At 46.1% G+C, this 22,556-nt stretch overlaps 1 protein-coding gene across 25 annotated transcripts in view; it reads right to left on the bottom strand.

Moving 5' to 3' along the window:
- LPP (LIM domain containing preferred translocation partner in lipoma) overlaps positions 1 to 22,556 on the bottom strand; it is a 639,448-nt gene that overhangs the window by 512,256 nt on the left and 104,636 nt on the right. Inside the window, exon 1 of one of the 25 annotated variants that reach the window (XM_045811276.2) lies at positions 208 to 1,977. The exons of the other annotated variants lie outside the window; for them this stretch is intronic. The gene's annotated coding sequence lies outside the window, so the exon portion shown is untranslated. Of the gene's footprint in view, positions 1 to 207; positions 1,978 to 22,556 lie in introns of those variants that run through there. 25 annotated transcript variants of the gene reach the window in all.

The raw sequence follows: 22,556 nt of genomic DNA, 5'->3' as shown, positions 1-22,556 counted from the left end.
TAAATGTATAAAGCGCATTATCCTAGTGGGACCAGTCCACTCTATTAAGGAGATGTCCGGGCACCATTTTTAGAAAGACAAAGTCTGACCTAGATAAGGAAACCCGAGACAAAGATTCGAAAGCTGCTTCAGGCGACAGAACGCTGGGGAGGTTCAGTGTCAGCGTGGCACCGGAGCTCCAAGCTAGCTGGTCTTGAGATGACTCACCAGTACCGCTGTGACACCTTCCTGCCCCGTTCCTCAGACAGGTTTTTCCATTAGAATTACTGACTGTGTGCTCCCCGGTGAGGTGCGAAGATCAGTTCTGCAGTTTTAAAATGGGGAAGATATGACTGAGAAGCCGTAACACAGATTCCACTTAGTACACTCAGAAAAGCCCGAGGAGAGGGTAACCTCAGCTGGAGGAACCATGGGCCCCACTTCACCCCTACCCCTGACCAAACTCACCAAAATCTGTCTGTTCTGGACTGTTGACTAATGAGTGAATGGGGTCTGACAAAACCTGGTGCATTACTGAAGGCAGAAGACAGACTAATTATGTAGGGAATATGAAGAGGAAAAGGCTGGGCCTGCACAGGGCCTGGGGCAAGAGAAGAAGGTAAGTCTCTGTGGAAAGGTTGGAACCTATAGGATAAAAAGACTGGCCTCACCTTTAGTGGGGCCGAGTGAAGAACGCCTGCCCTCAGTCCCCCTCCTGTGGAAACTTCTAGAATGGAACCCATAGCCACATACATGTAGGAACAAGTGTTGCTGGGCAGAATAAATACTCATTATGGGAATGAGCCTGGAGAATAAAAGAAGCAGATGGTCAGGACATTGAGCCTTTGTTCCCTTGCAGCTTCATCCAGCTTCCTCTCCAGCTGAGGCCACAGCCTTTTAGAAACCTTCTCACTCTCTTTCTGCCCCTCAGTGTGGCCTTCTCATCCTGGACCCAATGGATGAAGTGTCTTTGAAACAGCTTTAGCTCTAAGCACCGCAAGCCATAAGTAAACTCATAACGGTAGATTTTAATAAGCAGGGGCGCCCACTGGAATTACCCAGAAAGGTTTTAAAAATGTAAATGCCCAGGCTCACAGCCAAAGATGTAGGGATGCAGACTGAAATCTGAATTCTGGTAGAATTTCCCTAACTGATGCCGGTCCACGAACTCAGTGGGAAACTGCTGCTCTGTGGAGCATTGGCCAACTTGGGTACTCGAGAGCACCTGGGGTACCTGGGTAAGAGTCCCCAGGAGGGTCAAGTGGCCAGTAGGTAACCTGTGCTCATGGTGGAAAAAAGGAAAGGAGAACCGGGGAGTGACTGCGGAGGCAGTGAGGTTTCCCAAGGTGCCAGACAGCGGCCGCCAAGAGAAGAGCAGTGTCATCTGTCAAACATCTCCATAAAAGAGGATCCACTTAGGACCCCAGGAATGAGGTAAAGAGGGAAACTGGGGCAGGATTTAGGTTTGGCGGGGATAGGTTTGCAAGAAAGGCATTCACCTTAGGAAGGCTAGTTAATCCATCTACAAAACACGTGCAGTTTGTGATCCTGAGAAAATACGACAGGAGGTAAAGGTAGTGAGCATACCGGCTGCATGTTGCGTTCATATTGTTGAACAAAAGGCTCTGGATAGAGCGCGAATTGGAAGGAATTTGTCACAGGCCCCCAATCAAAGATGTAAATAATCCATCATGGCGACTAACTTGCTTCGACAAATCTCCTCAGCTAAACAAGGTAGAGAGCTTAACTAGTTACAGCTCCCTGATTTCTTTGGAAGTCGAAACCAAGTGTAATTCAGTCATCTTACGAATCCCTTAAAGTAATTCCTATTGTTTCACTTCAATATGAAATCCCCGATATAAAACACAGGAATAAGGTAGTTCATGAAACTTGGTCCAAGTGTCCTTAGGTAACGATCTTTTTATCTGTTTACTGTTTCTTCATTTGTAAAATGAAATAAACTCTTCTCAGTAGTATATAAAAGAATAATGTCCTAGAGAGTTCTCAAATAATGAACACCTAGCTCTAATTGCTAAATTAACTATTGACCTATATTTTTAAAACCTAATATACCTTCCTTTGTTTTCTAGAAGCAATATATAGTTCCTCATTTACATCGTCAACCTGTTCAACTCCTGATTGGCAAGAATCCCTTCTGCTTTATCCCAAATTCCAAACATGGAATTTATCTATTTGATGAGACTCCCCCACCTCTATTACCATGAAGGAATTCAGGGCTTCACTTCGCAGATTTCTTTATCCTGTGACATTCTCTAAGAAGTATGGGAGGGAAGCAAAGAGTCCAATGCTCACTTGTGGTTGTTATTTCTGAAACAGGGGCTGATTCTTGCACCACGGACCTTGACGACATTACACAAGACTTGCCTACTCCAGTCTGAGTTATCTAAGTGTGTCCTTCAATTGGTGTTTCCCAAGCAGATTAAGCAGCCTGAATTGCAGATTGACTTAAGCATTCTCTGCTCAGAAAACTGTCCCTTCTTCCCACCCTATTGCCCTGTCCTACCCATTTTTCCCCTGAAGGAACCATGTTGCGATGTGCATGAGAGTTGAGGGCAAGGACCCCGGTATTAGCAGAGCACCTTTCTACCTCCCTTTTAGCCTTGTCAAGCAGGCCTCCCCTCCACCAGCCTGGTCTGCAGTGGAGGTGTGAGTGAGTTACGTGAAGGAACAGGACATGTGCCACTCGGCCCCTTCCCCTGGAGTTTGGGATTTACCTGACTGCTGGAAGCATATACTCCCTGCTGCTCAAGGTCAGGGACTTTATAGGCATTGTCCCCTCCCATGCAGGGGTTAGCTGGAGGAAGAGGGAAACTCTGATTCAGGGATGCTGCAGACATAAAGCCCATTATACAACCTAGTCTTTACCCCCAGGTGCCTGACCGATGCACTACTTTCAACTAGGTTTTAGATGGGTACAAAAGAACAGCAGGCACAGCAGCAAAGGAAGCTGGGACTGAGGCTCAGGGGCCAAGGCAGAGGCTTGGTCTTCATTAGCCTCCTCAGGCCCCGACGTATCCCCTACTTTAACCACACTGATGGCAAGTGCGCACGGGGCCTCATGCTTTTCGTTCATCCTCAGAGCACCTTCCCGAACACTTACCTGGCCCTGCCCTGACCCCCAGCCTTCTCAGATGTAGCCAACCTCAGGGATCCCTTCATTCTCCATGCATTATCTCTTCTGAGCTTTTGGTCTTTGGTGCTCTGTAATTACAAAGCCATTTAAAAGTGCAAGACACATCTCTAGGAGGGTCTAAGTTCCTTCATGGTCAAGAGCTGAGCGCCTTTCCTCTCCACGGCCTCATCCTTTGTCACAGGTTACCTAATGTTTATTGAAAACATACTATTCACCAGGCATGAAACTAAGGGCATTATACATGATCTCGTTTAACGAACAGATACAGGAAGTGGATAGAGTTATTCTCTAGAAGGAACAGGATCTAGGCTTAAAAAGGCTCACCCTTCTAAGCGCATGTTGCCGTCTCTGGTTTAACTACGGGGATGTTTGTAGAGGTGAGGCAGAAGAGCAGACAGGGACAGGAAGTGAGAACCAGGGGGCCAAGTTTAGTTCAAAACCACGGGTTCTGCCCTCACTACCTTGATGTTCAGCAATACAGCCCCTGGGTTTAAGGCGAAAAAAAATTCTCACTTTTAAAAAGAAGATGACGGAGAAAATAAAAGTCCGTATGGTCACTGGTCCACGCAAGGCCTCACTGCTCAAAGTGAGCAAGTCTCCCCCCATCCTCAACCCTTGCTCTGGAAACAAAGGCCTGGATGACCGAGGTAGTGTCACTAGATCTATGACAAGCCCGAAGATTGCTAGAACTGGAAGGCCCAGCCCAGACCCGCTCAAACATAGCTGCAAGCTTTCTAGTAACTCCAACCGTGCATGGGGGGTGAGCTGCTCGGAGAAGTGAGTCACTTACTGGAATCTGTGCCGCCTGCATTACTCAGCTGATATTAATACACCCACTTGTTCATTAAAGTTTAATTGGAGTTCATGTGAATTGGTTTCACCGGATACTTCATCAAAGAGAAGTGTTTGTGTATGAACTGCTCCCATACAAAGCTAGAAAGCGCCACTTCCCTGCAGCGTCTGCGCACATCCACTGTCTGTTCTTCTAACTCCGTGAACACAGTCCGAGAGGGGGGAACAGGGATCTTGAAGGAGGAGGGGGAAAAGCTGTCCAGACAAACACAAAACTAAAGGAAATGAAAAATGCTCGGTGAGGCCCAGCCGCGGTGCCCTAACTCATCAGCTACAGCCTGACCTCGACCAGGACTCAAATTCCTACCCCCAAACAGGATCTTATTCCTGCCCGGGGTTCATTATCAAAGCTACAGGGCTCCTTCTTTCCCTGGGCACCTGTCTTCCAGGCATACGTCTTTATTTTTAAAATGGGTGGATGAGGAAATTAACCATCATTCAACATAATCACACATTTCTCTTGTACTGACAAGCAAACCATGAACACAATCCCAAACGCCTATTTATACAATCAGGGCTGTCAGTACCCTGTTATTTCTTATCGGATATCTCACTAATCAACATTTCTGGAAGTATAAAATTTTAAAGCTCCTGAAAAGTTGGTGCATGGATTTGGGGGGAGCAGGGAACAGATTTCCAGTCTGGTAGCTCTGGGTGTTACCAAGTTTTCATTAGGCGTGGTCACCATTATTAAAGAAGCATGACTTCTGGGCCCCAAACAAATCAAGAGGAGTTAAAAACGCGGCCCTCACTATTTGAGTCACTGAAGTAACCCTCAGAGATTGTAGATTGAAAAGCAATCTACTTACTTTTTAACAGCTTTACTGAGATACAATTCACCCATTTAAAGTCTGTAATTCAATTTTTCGTATATGTATTCCCAGAGTTGTACAATGATTACCACAATGAAATGTAAGAACATTTGCATTGTCCCAAGAAAAAACTCATACCCATTGGAAGTCTCTCCGTACGCCCCACCCCACCCCTGCTGACAAAACACTCATCTACTTTCTGTCTCTATAAACCCTATGGATTTGCCTATTATGGACATTTCATATAACTGGGATCATATAATATGCGGTCTTCGGTAACTGGCTTCTTGTAATTACCGTAATGTTTTCAAGACTCAGTCATCTGATAGTTTATATATCAGGACGTTACTCCTTTTTATTGCTGAATAATATTCTGTTTTACAGACATACCACATTTTGCTTATGCATTCAGCAATCTACCTTCAAAAAATAAAACAGACCCCCACCTACGTCAGAAGAGCAAATTACTTAGCACTCCATTTGACAGGTGATCTCCTTATTCCCTCGATGCCCATTCATGATTATCCCTTCACACATGTAAAGAAAATGACCCCGTGGGACGGACTTCTCAAACGTGGGAGGAGGTGACAGAGCCTTGTAGCATGAGCCATTCTGCATGGAAAGGCAGCAGGATGACCCACCTGTGCACTGTTTCACAATTTAGGAGGTGCTCTCACCGACAAGATACAGCTAGATTGTGGCTCCCTACGGAAGGATCTGTGCTATCTGTATGTCTGGCTTCCCCGAGACTCCAAGCAGAGCTTGGAATGCACTCAAGGAGCAACACTCATGACTGTCTCTCTCGCAAGAAAACCCACCTTTTTCAGCTTCTTCAGATATGACCCCACTACTTAGTAAGAAGCACCTACTATGTGCCAGGCACACTCATGGTGATTAATAAGATACGACACCTGCTTTCCAGGAGTTCAGAATCTAGCAGAAAAGACCAAACCAACACACAAAGGACAGATTCATGTCAGATTAAACAGAATGAAAGGTGTGAGAGAAACCCAGAGAAGAGAACCTTCAGCTCATTCTGTCTCACTTGTGCTGGTGATTTCATTGCGAACCTTGTGGAAGCTAATTATCATATGACAAAGAGAGATGGTAGATTTTCATGAATGTCAAGAATTCATAGCTATGTGTTTCCTGGAAATGTACAAACTGAGGTATAAATCAGAGTCAATTTCAGTACCCCCTCAGTTATATTACCAGATCATGCAGATTTAGGAAACCATCAGAGGTGGGAAGTAAAGAGAGCCATCCGTCCAAACCAAAAGTTTCTGCCTCCTTCTAAGCGGCCAAGACACTGTCAGGAAGCTGGCAACTCACTCAGAAGTTGCCATCTAAGAAACCATGTAGTGTGCAGGAAAGTAATAGGTTTCCAAAACACATGTAATCTAACCCATACTCTGATAGACGAGGCTAATAATACAGCCCTGGACTTCTTTGATGCCATGTGTCTGAGGGACTCAAAGACATTTGCCAAAGAAAACTCAGTCCTTCCCACCTCCCAAGTAAGGGTCGCACTGACTCTGAGTCTTTACAAAACGCAAGAGTGTCCCGCACTACTCTGTTCTCTATTCAGAGAACACACTTGAGCTTCCAGATAAAGGCACCTTGCAATCACAACTAAAAGTCCAACTCATGCTTCTGTTCTTTGGGGTGTAGTCATGTTTACCCCTTTTGGACCCAACTCATGGAACAGATTAGGTTTTCATGCAAACCAAAAACAACTGATCTACTTAATGAAAATTTCTTTGACTTAAAACTTCTACCAGCATGAAACCCTCCAGAATATACTGATCGCGTTTGCACATCAGTATAAGTATTCCTCTTTAAATTCCCACAGCAAGTTCTCACATCCTGTTTCCTAATTAACTCATGCAAAAGAAGACTTTTACCTTCACCTCTCCTGTTCATTAAAGCCAGTTTCAGGAAATACTTTGACATTTGATTTCTGAAAAACACAAGCTGGTTTACAAGAAATCCTAGAGATTCATTGCTGTTTATGCTTGGGGAGAAACAAGTCATATCAAATCATAGTTAACTTTTTAACCAAAAGAAAAAAGAAAAAGGCAAATTTTTTTAGGTTTATTACGTCTCTATCTCACCTGGGTAGCGCTTGGTAAGAATGACCTCATTACACTCAAATCAGGGTGGGGAAGCAGAAAGCGCCCCAGGTTAGAGATGCGGGGTTTACATCCGTCACTACTTTAAGATAACTCCCTTCATCTCTCCAAACCTCGGCTGCATCATCTCTAAAAGGAAAACAGTAAGTTCTGCCTTGCCTACTTCATGGGGATGCCCTAAGATGCACATAAGAAAATGTGTTTTCAATGGCTTTGAGAACTGCAAATCTCCACACGCAATGTAAGTATTATCATAACGTCCTTTCCTATAAAGACATTTTTAAATGACATGAACAAACACTTTTGCCTTTCTGTTTCTATTTTGAATAAGCCAAAGAAACACCCCCAGAATTAACCCTACCGATTCCTGGAAGCTTCACACACACACACACACACACACATACACACACACACACACATACACATAATTTGTAAGGAAAAGTGCTGCTTAGGCCAACAAGCCCAAGAAAGCACAAGATCCTGAAGAATCTTTTGCCTTAGAGATATCCTCAGCAGCATGACTTTAACATTAAGTGTCTTTCAGTATATTCTGAAGGTGGGGGAAATAATATATTAAGAGTGTATCACCTTCCAGGGGCACCTGGGTAGCTTAGTCAGTGAAGCTTCTGACTGGGGCTCACGTCATGCATGGTCTCAGGGTCCTGGGATCCAGCCTCATGTCTGGCTCCACACTCAGCAGGGAGCCTGTTTCTCCCTCTCTCTCTGCCCCTTCCCCCCCGCCCACCCCACCGCTTGTGCTCTCTCTCTGTCTCAAAAAAAAAATCTTAAAAAAAAAAAAAGTGGTATACAAAACTGGTATACAAAACTCAAAAAATGATATACAAAACTCCCACTCACCTCCTTCTGGTGTAGGAGAAATGGTGTCAGGAAGAGCAGCCCCAATACGTCAATGCTTTCTACAGAGAAGGAAAACTGGGGACAGCTCTGAGGACAGGAGCCGGGCACAAGCAGACTGAGGGAGGCCGGAAGCTGCCTGAATGACACGAGGAAAAGAGCCCCTACCAGCCATCTTTCACCAGCAAAGTGACCCTCGGTACCCACACAGCAACTCTCCAGGAAGCAGCTAATCAAGGATGGGGACGCTCTCCACTCCCACACATACTCTGCCATCGGAAGTTTACCCTCCCAACTACCATCTGCAGATAAGCAAAGGTCAAGGGCGGAGAATCCAAGAACGTTTCCAAGGTCATTAGTGGCTTCCCAAAGTCATTAGTGGCCGCGCAAGTGCAGCTTCTATGTCCCAGCTACACTGGTTCCCGGTCCTTGAGTAAATAGGCCGGGTTCCGGAAACAGTCCCAAGCTGTTCACTCTGCCCCTGTCTCCTTCACCATTGCAGTGGGATGGGATTGCAAGAGCTAACACTTACATAGAATTATGTATATTTAATAATGCGAGTTAACACTTACATAGGACTTGTTATGCCATGCACGGGTCTACACGCATTATGTTCACTCTTCAACTTATTTTTTAACTAATTTAAGCCTGACGAGGACCCTGTGAGGTAAGTCCCTATTACAGATGAGGAAATTGGAGGGCAAAAAGAGGAAGCTGTTGGCTCTGGTCATACAATATGATGTGGTGGAACGACAGACTTAAGCCTAGGCGATCCGGTCTGGGTGGCTGGGCCTGTCCAGTCCATCACACTGCCTGTTTGTGGGCACTCCCGACGCTGGCTGAGCACCCAGTGTGAACCCGGTGCCTTCGGAGGCTCTCCCATACATTTTCTAATTTATTCTCACAATGACATCCGAGAGAGATTTTATCATCCCTAACTCAAAGGAAGATGCTGAGACTCCAAGAGGTCATTCAATCGACGTTTCTACAACCACTAAGCAGCACACAAGGATTCGAACCCCTATCCGATTTCAAGTTTAGTGCTCGTTATGAATATCTAGGGTCTGCACCAGCCCCGACATCAAGAAACTCCACAGCCTTCTACTCATCATTAGCATGGCCCACCTGTATACATTCATTTCTTGCAAGCAGTGCAGCCAAAAGAACCTGGATTGAGGAGACAGGAGAACAGAGAGGTTCCACCACATGCTAGCTGTGTGACTTAAATAAATTACCTAGCCTCTCTGAGCCTCAGTTTCCTCATCTAACCAATGAAAACAATGCTAATAGTGCCTGCCATCTCCTCATAAAATTGTTATAAAAATTAAATGAGATGATGCACTTTAAACACCAGAACAATGACAAGTACATAATAAGTGCTCAACAAAAATTAATCCAATGAATAATTGAAGGAAACATGAAGATTAAATGGGACAAGCTGAGAAAAATTCCTACTACAGTTTCTGTCATATAATAGCTGCTCGACAACAAAAACACTAATTTTTATTTATTATTAATATCCTAATAGCCTAAATATGTCCTCAGTCTCACTGGGCTATAGCCACACAGCACCTTACACACACAGGATGCTCAGAGTCACTGATTATAGGCTCTTTCTCTGAACTAGGAAGGAAAGAAAATCCAAGACGCTAAGACAGCTTCTCTGAAAGTTTGGGAGCTTCAGGTATCCACTTTCACCCCAAATTGTATCTTCAGTTTAAAAATTATTACCCGTAGGTGAAGTCTAAGACACACTGAGAAGCCACAGTGTAATGTTCTTATTTATTTCTGATATTTACTTATTTCTTGATTTCCACAAGAAATAAAGAAAAATGATTTCCCAATCTCCACACTTCTCAATCTTATCTCTGTCCTCTCTACAAAGACTGCCACGTTACTTATAAAATCATTTGTTTTGTACCAGGGCCTTCACAGATGGTAATCACAAGTGCTTTCCTGAGTCAGTCACTAGTGAGAGAAAGAGAGAACGGGAGAGACAAGGATTGTAAATGCAAGAAATGGAAGACATTTGTTATCAAGAGGAAACTCACATGGAAGAATTGCTCTAACCAAGACATCGAAGGAAAAACAGCTGCAAGCATGCATCATTAAATCTGGGGGGAAATTTGCCTGTGCGTGTGTACAGGTGTGTGTGTGAACAGGTGTGTACATGTATATGTATGTGCAGGTGTGTGCACATACAGACGTGCGTGTGTGTGTGTACAGATGTGTGTGTACAGGTGTGTGTGTGAACAGGTGTGTACATGTATATGTACGTGCAGTTGTGTGCACATACAGACGTGCGTGTGTGTGTACAGATGTGTGTGTGTACAGGTGTGTGTGTGAACGGGTGTGTACATGTATATGTATGTGCAGGTGTGTGCACATACAGACGTGCGTGTGTGTGTACAGATGTGTGTGTACAGGTGTGTGTGTGAACAGGTGTGTACATGTATATGTATGTGCAGGTGTGTGCACAGACGTGTGTGTGTGTGTACAGATGTGTGTGTACAGGTGTGTGTGTGAACAGGTGTGTACATGTATATGTATGTGCAGGTGTGTGCACATACAGACGTGTGTGTGTACAGATGTGTGTGTGTACAGGTGTGTGTGTGAACAGGTGTGTACATGTATATGTATGTGCAGGTGTGTGCACATACAGACATGTGTGTGTACAGGTGTGTGTGTGTACAGGTCTGTACATGTATACGTATGTGCAGGTGTGTGCACATACAGACAATGTGTGTGTGCGTGTACAGATGTGTGTGTGTACAGGTGTGCGCACACACACACACGTATATCCTTGGAAAAGAGCTGGGATGAAACCACCCTGCACAGAGCAGAAGAAAGAGCACCCACACCACGATGTTTGGGCAACAGCATGGACGGCTGCAATGCTGAGCCGGGCCTGGGGGCTGAAAGACTGGGCCTCACAGCCGGGCTCTGCCATTCAACCGCCTCGTCTGGAACACAGCATTTCAGCTCTTCCATTCTCAGAAGGGAGCCCTCCCAGGACGGGTGTGAGATGTGAGCAGCAGAAGAGCCCCGAGAGCGATTCAGAATCCTACGCAAACACAAATGGGCATTACTACCCATTTATTCCAATGCCAAGGAGAGTGACTTTTGAGCCCATGAGCCTCACAAGTGGAGTCTATTCCCATCACAGGCTGCTTTCAGCAAAGGAAGAAGGGATGTGGACAATGTTCCAAAGAGGCAATGCTTTTTAATTCTGTATTATTTCCAAAACAAAACAGCAAAATCTTTCTCCCCCCGCTTTTGTTTTTCCAAATAAAAATAAATTATAACCCTAACTTGATAATAAATGCAGGCTGGAGCTGTCCTTAAGTAAAAGCTTTTGATAACAAATTGCCTGCACTAACTGCTATTTTATTGCTGAATTTTTTATTGTTGCTTAAGCACAGCAATTATGCTAATAAGCCTGGGAGGATGGTACATGGAGTATTGAATCTGACAGATAAAATACTCAATAAAATGCTAATCTCACCTGAAAATTGGAATCAGACAGCCTTATTAGTATTTATGGATATGGCATCTTAAACATGTTTTTTTTAAAGATGAATATATATGAAATCAATGTTGTCTCCTAATACAGCCTGCCATGTCTAGGCCTTTATGTGCTTTAAATTCAAGGTGACGATTCTTCATTGCCTCCGCTTTGCTTCCTGACAGAGAAACGAGAACTTATTGGTCATCTCAGCCACAAAAAGAACCAGGCAATAAAATCTTTTTCTTCCTTCATCCACCTCCTTTCCTCTCTGCTCACCCCACCTAATCCCCCCAAAAAGGGAAGGTAAGGACTGTGTCGGCGAGAGAAGAGAAGGCAGATTTGACAGCAACAAGAACCATTTGTCAAACCATCTGGCTCCTCTCCACACCTGACAGGAGGGAAGAATGATGCCTCAGAAACAGCAGGGAATGGAGGGTCCAGAGAACCAGTTTCTCATCTTCATTTTTGCCATTTCCTCAATGAGTGGCCTTGCCGGGCCCGTTTCTTAAACAGGGACCTTCCGGAGCCGAACGATCAAGTCTCTATACTTTTTTGTACGTAAAGAAGGGGAGGCCAAAGCCCCTGTGTCTAGGAAGAACTGAGTATCATAAGCCAAGGCAGAGATAAGGCAGTAGGAACCTGAAACCCTCGATCATATCCTTTGATTTACATTGTCCCTCTTACTTTGCATCCCCAACATATATTGGAAATGGTCCAGGTTTACATTCAGAGCCCGCACGTGCCAAATATAAAAAGACTGGACTGTTGACCAGCTGTCCTCAGGAATTTAACTGGTTTTCTTTTTTTACACTGGGCGGGAGCAGAGAAGAGAAGTCAGACGCCTGTCTTACGTGGCAGACAGTAGTGACATCGAAATACTGCAATATTATTTACCAAAAAAAAGTCCTCCGTCCTTTGATTTCCCTATGAACACTCTGAATCAGTAAGAGAGAAAATCCTATTCTATGGGCAAGGCAATTGAGGATCAGAAAGAGCTTTCTCATCCATGTAGAGTACACGGGCTCTGGGGTCAGGACAAGCAGTTATGCCTTCTGACTAATTCCAGCACACCACACGTCCTCTGGGTCACGGGCCTGTTGACTCACCCAAAACCCAAATACCCAAGTAACTAGTCACTGCTGGACAAGCAGGGAGGTGAATGGGAACCTGAACACATTCAGCGGTAGCCGCTGAGACTTTGCCCACCCCATCACGGCTTCAAAGAGTTGAAGCCTTTCCAGAAGCTTCTGTCTCTCTCTGAGTAGGTCTGAGGAAAGGACAAGCCAGGCTCACGCTGCAGACTGGAATCTGGCATGCTGTGAAAAACTGGGCAAAGGTCCCAGGCCTTGAAAAGTCACTTCCCACTATCTAAGGCCCCATTTCAGCCTCTGTACCAGTTTATCTTTTCAAGACAAAGGAGGTCCCTTGGCCACGGCCCCAGAGGAAGAGAGAACAGAGGGAAAATGGGCTCCTAAGATACAAAAAGTTCAATGACACTTACAAAGGGTCTTCACATACCTTTCTTCAGTGAATCCTCGTAATGCAAATGAAGCTAAGCTGTTTCCTCCTTTTGCAGATGAACGAATGAAGGCCCAGGTGTTCAGAAATTCTCCCAAGAGAACACAGGAGCTAGGAGATGCTCCAGCCATAGCTGGGGCTCGGGGGATGGCTGGTAGGGTGGCTAGCCCAGGCAGGGGGGCACCAAGCAGTTGGCAGATTCTACAGTCATTAACCACCATGTTCCAAGGCCCCCTCCCCCACCCCCACTAAAAGAAAAGGCTGGCATTCCCTACCATTAGAGCTACGCACCACCATACTGACCAGTTCCCCACCTCCCACTACTGTGTCACACGCACAGAAAGGGGACCCAAGGCCAGATGTCCCTTTATCTTTATTGTACCATGACCGACACCGCAATTTGCAAAGCACCGTCGCAACTAATTTATCAAGTAGAAATCATTAACCCCCGATTTACAGGAGGAAAAAGCCAAGATGCTAAGAAGTATTCCCACTTGCCCTGTTCTCACAGGTCTCTAAAAGCAGGGCCGACCCTCAGACCCAGGCCCCTAGCCCCAAAAGCCCTCTTCTTTCCACTGGCATTCTGATGCCCCTGATTCGTTGGGGCCACCATTTCTTTAGTAAACAACCAGAGCAGAAGGTCCTCTCTGAACGGGGACATCTCCCAACAGAGTAACGATTCGAGTCATACTTCGAGGAATAACTTCTGGGAAAGCAGAGGAGGTGATGCTATCAAACAGTGAAACTTAAAACTCCCACTCACGACCTGCCTGGGGGGGAAGCAGGAAATGGGGCCAAGGTTCTTTCCCTACAGGCTCCCCCTGCCCATTTCAGTCTCTCTCAGTCATTACTGAAGTCAGCACTTTAAGCAAATGAATGATGTTTCCTAGCTGTATGGCCTTGGGTAAGTCCCCCACCTCTTTGGTCCTGTCACTTATACTCATTTGTGCACACACATGCACTCACACTTGGGCACACACATGTGTGAACACACACACGCACACACATGTGCGAACACACACACACACACACACACACACACACACACGAGACCATCCCCTTGTGTACCTGGAGGATGGTGACTGCAGAAAGTCCCTGTCTTTCTTACCCTGCAAAGCACCGCAGCTACACCCCAGCAGGTCATGGGTTCAGGTAGTGCCCTCCAGCCTCGGCACGCAGTGCTCCGAGCAGAATCCCCCACCTCTGCTTCAGGCCTCCGAGTGCCCATCCCCCTCCTTCCACTCCACCCCTCCCGCCAGCCCCACTTCTCCATCCTCACCTGCCACCTGCCACCTGCCACTGGCCTGGATTAGGCCTGGCCTCCTCTACCCTGGACAAGGACCCACTCTTCTCTCCATCACCAATCTCAACCTTCCCGTCCCCTCCCATCCCAGAGCTGTCTTCCTCTGCGTCAAATACTGCCAACTCTTCAACAGCTCTGCACAGGGAGGCTCTTAAAACACCACCCACCACAGAGGCCGTACTTCTGCACACAAGCGACGGTCTGTATCCTTCTAAAACCAGCATCTCCATAACGAGGTCTAGTCTGCGGGTCAGTTTCGAGACAGAAAGGAAGAAAATAGGGTCACAGAGGGGCACTGCAGTCACCACCTCTGAGGCTTGTCCATCCCGGGCACATGATCATTCCAGAGAAGCTGGGGGCAGTGGTGAGCATCAGTCCCTGGGCCAGATGCTGGGACACACCCCGCGGTAGACCTTTTACAAACATTCTCTGATCTCTGTGACTTAGCAAACGAGGTATATTTAACCCCAAATAAAGCCCATTTAAACTGGGACTCAAACAGGCTTGGTAACTCAGTGTCACTGAAGTTCTGTCAATCGTCCTAATAGCAATGGCCGTTGCGAGCCCGGGCTCATAACCACGTCTATACAACTTCACTGAGATATTCTATTGTTGAAATGTGTCAGGTGTTCTGCCAGATGCTTCCCCTAAATAATCTCAGTTCATTTCTCTAAGAACCCTTCCCAAAAACTATTAATGTCCCAATTTACAGATGTGGAAACACACGGCGTGTCTCTGGCAGATCAGGACCTGAACCAGCGGTCCTCGGTGTGCTTGTTTTCCCTCTCCTCTGCATCGTGCACCTTCTTCCACCTAAATTCCTACCCACAGGGCGGTAAACGTAGAGTTTTTCTGTGGATGAGTCACTGGAAGCAACATTCAGCAGTTCCTGCAGAGTCTGAACTACGAGTCAGGGAAAGATGCTTTACAAACAGCAACTGAGTTAAGATCCCACAGTGAGGGTGGGAAGTGGATTTAACTGAGTTAAGATCCCACAGTGAGGGTGGGAAGTGGATTTGTCCAGCACACCACGTGAGCACAGCCTGTCCCTGGACTGTTCCCGAAGGTCCGCGTCACAAAACGAGGCTGGATTTTCCCTCCGTTTCATAAAGGCCGCACTTGGGCATGTCCACCTTCCTGGGACAGGGACACCAGCAAAGTCTTCTTCGAGAAAGTTCATAATCGAAGTCAGGAATTCAGAGGTCCTCACATAAACCACTCCCTCCTCTTCAAAAGGTGAGCTTTTCTGATAGAAGAAAGGTTGATATTCTAGAACTTGAAGGCAAGGAGAAGAGATTCTGACTTAATCTCTCTGGGAATGTCACTAGCATCTTCACCAGGCCCCACCTTTCCTCTGCCTCTAGAAACGCAGGATGAAGAAGGAGGCCGGCGGGGGGGGGGGGGGGGGGGGAGCTGAAGAGTTGCTCATAAAAGCAACATGCTGCAAAACTAGTTCCCAGGGGCCCTTCTAGTTCCTGGGGTTAACTGTAGTTAACTTCCCAACCCGTCAGACCTCCTTAGTACTTCAACTGAACACATATCTACGGAGTGCCTAAAATTGCCAGCCACTGAGCTGGGCTCCAAAGGCTGAGATGCTTGCCCTCTGGAAATCAAAGCTTAGAAGCAGATGCCACTCAATAACATCCAAGGTGGTCTATGAAAATGTTTCTGAAAGTACGAACCAGGGGATAGGGAATATAGGAGTGGGGAGACGGATTCCAAGTGGGAAAGCTGATGTTTCTGAGGAGGTGGGATTTGAGCTAGGAATGGAGGGAGGCGCCCAGCAGAGCTAGCCATGCAAGATGGCGCTCCCTGTGGGAGGAAGGGCAGGAGCCTGAGGTGAATAGGGAGGAGTCAGGCAGCAGGCAGAAAGGTAGCCGGAAGCCAGACGGGGTGGGGCCCTGGGCAGGGATGTCACTTATGTTAAGGGCATGGGGAGGCCAGAACAACACAGGGCAAGCCTCATGACAGAGCCTCTGAGCTCACTGCACTCAGGGCAGCCCACCAAAACAAAACCTGCTCTTCCATAAGCCCAAGGAACGTGCGGATGTATGCAAGCCAACCTCCTCTCACCCTGCATACGGGACAGAAAACTACATAAGACATGTACTGCTCCTGCCCCAACACGGCCTCTTAAGGCTGGACCCCAGAATCACAACCGCCGGTGTAAAAGACAAGGAAACAAGCCCAAGAAAGCATATTGGTGGAGACCTGACAATTCAGAGCCGGCACTCGCTAGCTGGAGCCTGACTCTCCAAAAGGCCTGTCACATTATGTAAATGCCTAGTCATTAAGACCCAATTTTTTTTTAATGATTTTTTATTATATTATGTTAGTCACCATACAGTACATCCCCGGTTTCCAATGTAAGGCTCGATGATTCATTAGTTGCGTATAACACCCAGTGCACCATGCAATACGTGCCCTCCTTACTACCCATCACCGGTCTATCCCATTCCCCCACCCCCCTCCCCTCTGAGGCCCTCAGTTTGTTTCTCATAGTCCATAGTCTCTCATGTTTCATTAAGAAGTTGTGGTCCATATATACAATGGAATATTACTCAGCTATCAGAAAAAAAACGAATTCTCAACATTTGCTGCAACGTGGACGGCACTGGAGGAGATAATGCTAAGTGAAATAAGTCAAGCAGAGAAAGACAACTATCATATGATTTCTCTCATCTATGGAACATAAGAACTAGGATGATCGGTAGGGGAAGAAAGGGATAAAGAAAGGGGGGTAATCAGAAGGGGGAATGAAACACTAAGACCCAATTTAAGCTAAAGACAAGAAAGGCAGGCAGGACAGGAAGGTAGATAGCAAGGGAGGGAGGGAAGGAAAAGAGGGGGAACAGATGAGAAGGGAAGGGAACAAATGGGAAAGGAAGGGAAGGGTAGATACGAGGACGGAATGTACGAAGGGAGAAAGAAAAAGTCTCCCAAGGGCCACAGTGAGAAGGAAAAATGGTACAGGTACCACTCTGCCTATGGATAGAAGGGTGATTAAATGTAAATCAAATGTGGGATGGCAGCTCCAAGTGACTGTTTTTCTTTTGAAAGTCCGGGTATTTTAAGAAAGAACAAAGAATGTAAACTTTGTAAAAATAATTTTTGAGTTTTTTTTAACCAGAAAACAAATATGTATTTACAGAAATAGAAACCCATGGGGGGAAACTAGACACACAGCAATTTTAGTGATGGTTATTTCTTGGGAGAAAAAAAGGATGGGGAAGTGAGATGGGGGTTGGTAAGTTGCAAAAAAACGGTCTCAAACTCTCCCCGTCTCTGCATCCTCACCCTTGCAATATAATTTTGAAGGCTGTCCTATCAAAAAAACGGACTCTTTCCCTACCCATGTTACTAATATATGTGCACTCATCCATGGGTCCACAAATTCATCCACTGCCTATTTCATAATCCAGCTTATAGGTCTCCATCTTTTTTTTTAATTTTTTTGGATGTAAAGTTCGATGATTCATTAGTTGCGTATAACACCCAGCGCACCATGCAATACGTGCCCTCCTTACTACCCATCACCGGTCTATCCCATTCCCCCACCCCCCTCCCCTCTGAAGCCCTCAGTTTGTTTCTCATAGTCCATAGTCTCTCATGTTTCATTCCCCCTTCTGATTACCCCCCCTTTCTTTATCCCTTTCTTCCCCTACTGATCATTCTAGTTCTTATGTTCCATAGATGAGAGAAACCATATGATAATTGTCTTTCTCTCTTATCCATACTAAATTCAAATGTATTCTTACTATGAGTAATGGTACAACATTTATTGAATGCTTAATATATGCAAGGTGTTGTAAGCACTTCCCATGCATTATCTCCGTCAGCCTTCACAGCGTCCCTCCTCAGTCCTATCGTCAGCCCCATTTCAGAGAAGAGGAAGCTGAGTCACAGAAATTCAGCAATTTGCATAAGGCCAAGTGACTACTAAACAGAGGACCCTGTTTAAACCCAGACGATCTGACTCCAGAGCCTGCACTGTCCACGCCGCATCTGGGATGTCGCTCTAATCCACCAGCGGGTTAACCCCCACACAAAGGGAAATAGCTAAGCGACCCCATTCTGGCTCCTCGTGAACACAGCTTCCTTTCAAAGACTCACAAATCACCTGTCTAATAAGCCAGTCTAAAATGATACCAGGAATCACAATATAGTCAGCAGATTATAGACTCCGGATACCTGTTTTTTTGATAACTGATATCTATTTCCTCATCTCTCACTTCTGGCATTTCTGCTGATTTCCAGGTTTCCTCAGAATTCCTGGCAGCAGTTCCACGGTTACCATCAGAAGAATATCCTGAGATGTCGTGTATGTGGCCCACGATGTTTGCGACCAGAGAGCTGAGCACACTGCGCGCACACGACCTCCTCCACTGTCATGGACATCAGTCCCTTCTGAATGATGTTGATTCCACCCTCCTTAGTTTAAAGATCACCCCCTCTTCCCTTGACAGAGAGGACAATCAGGCACGTAGCTCTGTTCTCTCTGTCATCTGGGCCATGACATCACCCTCCCCAGGTTACAGAATGCTGGGCATCCCCCCAAAAAAGCTCCCCCTCCCGAAGCCCATTCTAATCCCATCCCTGCCCAGGAGGTAACTGGAAAGGAAAGGTCCTGATTGGCTGCCAATTACATCACTGCTCCACAGCCCTGATTAAACTCTTAATTAACCGAATGCCACTTTACTTCTACCCCTGACTCCACAGACAAATAAATAAGCACAAAGAGAACAGCATAGGGTGAAGTCAGCAATAAACTATAGCTTCTGGCTCAGGTATGAAAGAGAAACCATTTGCTGGGGTTACCTGTCATTAAGAACGATTTGGTCACCAGGTGGGGACATACAGTTCTCTATATTAAATTAGAGGAATGATTCAAAGGGGACCAGTTTCAGCTGACAAGAGCAAAAAGAAAATCAATTTCAGGTTGCCAGGACAACTAGACTTTTCCTGCAAGAATAAATTTGATACAGCCCTAAAATCTGACAACTAAATGTTTCCTCGCATTACATCACATCCCTAAAACGTGTGTTGAACCAGTGAGATAATCAAGCCTGCTAATTACTTTCTACAACACCCATAAGATACAGGATTGATGGTCTTGGCTCCAGACTGACTTTCCTCCGGCAGCCCTACTCGCTCTCTTGGTTTTAGAGTGAATGAGGATTGCGTGCTTCTTAAAATGAATCTAAAGGCATATCCTTGTCAGTTAGTCCTTGCATCCTGGAACAAGGAAGGTGAGCAACTTTTTAATACATATCCCCAGCGCTCCCTGTCCCACAGTGCATGGACTACCCCTTCCAGAGATCTAACACAACACTGGACCTAAAGGGATGGGCGGTGGGGATAACGCTTATTGTACCAGAGAGTGAATCCAAAACAAAAAGCGGCGGAGTGACGGCTCAAGGTCAACACAGCTGGCCAACAGCAGTTAGGACTGGAATCCAGTTCCTTTGATAATGGCTTCTATGCAATTTCCTTAAATAGCTTTCATCATTCTGCTTCTGCCTTAGAGACTCCAGGAGCTGAAGTTAAGTCCACTTGATCTCTTATTAAGTCTCATGAGGCACTGACCCCAAGTGGCCTTATCCCAGGAGTTCAGAGTCCTGACCCCAGATCCAATAATATCTGATGAGATGAGCCTTCTCCCTGCATTTATGTTCTCAGAAGGCTGAATATCAACTTACCTCCAGGGGCTATTAAAAACAAGAACAGCTAATAAATCACTGGAAAGCACTTTGCAAATGTAAAGTAATACAAAAATGCTAAGCATCAATAATACGGGTGGCCCTGGAGAAGGCAGTTCCCTCAAGAGCACGATGATTTCAAATGGCCAGGCTGCGCCCACCATCATCTACCAGAAGATATGAAGGCCACGCCTCTCTCTCAACCTCACTCTCCTTTCCCTCAAATTCTCAAGTACGCCTCTAGACACTGTTGTAACACATGTATTCGGATGGATACGCAGAGACGTCCTCTCTGTCAGCCCACGCGGTCATAGAGTCTTCACTAAGTATGGAGGAACTGTGAGAGGTCTGGATCCAGCAGGCAGGAAAGCAAATGTCAAGCTGTCCCTCGCTGGTAATAAACCAAGTAAACCATGAAAAACAATGAACCCACTAGAAAGTGCTTGTCAGCGAAGTCAGCCTTGAGAGCCGATTTAGAATCTGGTGAGAGGTCAGGAAAGCACAGCACACACTCAAGGGCTCGGGCTGCAGGTGTCAATGGGAGAAAGAGGGGAGGGCAAAGCACTCCTCCCAGCCACCTGCATGGTCCTTGGTTCTCCCATGGGATCCACACAAGGTGAGCAGAGAAGGGCAGGAGAGGAAACGGGGATGAGCAGAGTAATTACGAAATCAAAAGCTGGTAGCAGAGACACTGGCTTCTATTCCTGACCCTGCCATTACACGTTACGTAACCTTGGACAAGTTATTCAAACCTCACTAAGCCTCAGTCTCTTCCTCCATCCAATATGGAGGACACTAGGATTGACCACACAGTCCAGCTTTGGGGATTAAATGAAATGAGGTATGGAAAGCAATATAGTCAGAGTCTGACATGTAGTATGTGTGGAACAACCATGGGTTATTGTGCTAAGCATGCATGCTCTAGGGCTAGAGCCCAGCACAGAAACAAATGGTCAGACATAAGACATAAATTCAGAAGTCAAGATTGTTGGGATGGAAAAGGAAAGATCTATCCCATGGGTTTTACTTTGTATCTACTAAGGAGTTATCACTGGCCCCATTCCCAAATACCTAGTTTAGGATGACATTAGCCCAGGGATAGTGAGGCGCCTGCAAACCTCAGAATTGAGTGGAAACCCAAGGGCATTGGAAATCCAACCACTTGGTCAGCATAGCGGTCAGCTCTCTGCACTTGAGCTAAATGCTAAAATTCTAGGATTCTCGCTATTCAACGTGGCTGCAAGCTCCTCATCGCAAAACAAGGAACTAGTTTTCGTGGGAGGAAAATGCTCCCTCCAGCCCCAGTTCATCGAACATACTTTCACACACACGGACACAGTATCTGCTCCTACAGGTAAGCAAGGCACAATAACCAGAAACTACAAGCCCCATTAGGTCAAGCCCAGCTAAAGAGGCATGGGACTTCAGAGAAGGGAAAGAAACGAAAATTTACTGAGCTCCTATTTGGCAAAGATGCATTATAAAAAAGAAGAGAGAAAAGAGAATCAGGGAAGACTTCCTGAGCGCAGCGGTTTTGAGCTGACAACACGCCAGGGCACTCAGGCTCTGGGGCCACGCCCATTTCTCCAGCAGGACCTGACAACGCAGTGCTGCTGGGTGAGCACCCAGAAGCCCCAGGGCCAGTGGCCACTCTCGCCTCCAGGTTCTGGTTCACAACACGGCACCTACACACCATACCATGACTGGGGGGCGAGGCTAGGGAATGAATATAAAGCTGGGTTATTAAGGCAGCGTTAAGCTTCATCGGCTTCCTCTCCACAGGCAAAGCTCAAGCAGACGTAAAGAAGAGACAAAGAGGGGATTGAGAAGAAAATATGGATGTTGTGGCAAGGCAGGGTGAGAGAGTAAAGGCTGTTGACTCAGGTTATGAAGAGGGAAAATACTGGAAGACAAGAGAAAGAGTACGAGGAAGGCAATGGCTGTGTTTGAGGCTTGTTGTATTTATTTCTTGAAGCATACTTCTGTCAAGTCATTTTGTAAAAACCCTACTTCTGTGAAGTCCTTCGAATGTTAGTTCAAGAGGACTTTGTTTTGGTCACTGACCAGCACCACAAAGCATTCCTGGAATATAGTAGGTGCTCAATAAATATTTACTGATTGAATGAATAATGCCCAGCTAGAGTAGGTCGCTGTTCCTAAGAAGAAAGAGGCTTTTACAGTCACCAGGAAAAAGAGCAAGACTCTGTTTATATTTCAGCTCACTCACTTAAATAGGATAGAATAACACAGGTGCAAACAGAGTTCATGGCTCCTGGAGCAGTCACCATATATTCACCAAATATAAATCAGACCGACCCACACTCTGGGACAAAGGACAGGGAGGCCATTCCCTGGATACAACCCCAAGAGAAAAAGGAGGGTCTCTCGGTAAAAACAGAGAGGGTATCTGGGAAAATGCAGTCTCCCCAGGCAAATGATGTTTACTCTGAATCTGACGGTCCAAAGCCAGGAAGGGCCCTGGCCATCCCTCTGACTGCTTTGGAGAAAGGTGCCAGTTTCAACCTCCTGAGAACAGAGGGGACTACAGACTCTTGAGAAGAAGTAGCAGTTGAGGAGAGGGCAGGATCCAGAAGGACTGGATTCAAGTCTTCACCGGAAGGCCTGCCTATCAATTTTCAGGGTGTTCTTTCAGTCCATCTCCTAAAGATAACTAGAAGGATTCATTCATAGATAGTTCAGAAAGGCAACTTTGCCCATAATGAGGAATACAGTGACTGGGAGAT

The sequence above is a fragment of the Ursus americanus genome, chromosome 4, assembly GCF_024610735.1.
Source record: "Ursus americanus isolate L20-20 chromosome 4, mUrsAme1.1.p, whole genome shotgun sequence".
Classification (NCBI taxonomy): Eukaryota; Metazoa; Chordata; class Mammalia; order Carnivora; family Ursidae; genus Ursus; species Ursus americanus.
Note: the sequence above shows the minus strand (reverse complement) of the source record. Positions and strands in the feature narration are given on the sequence as shown.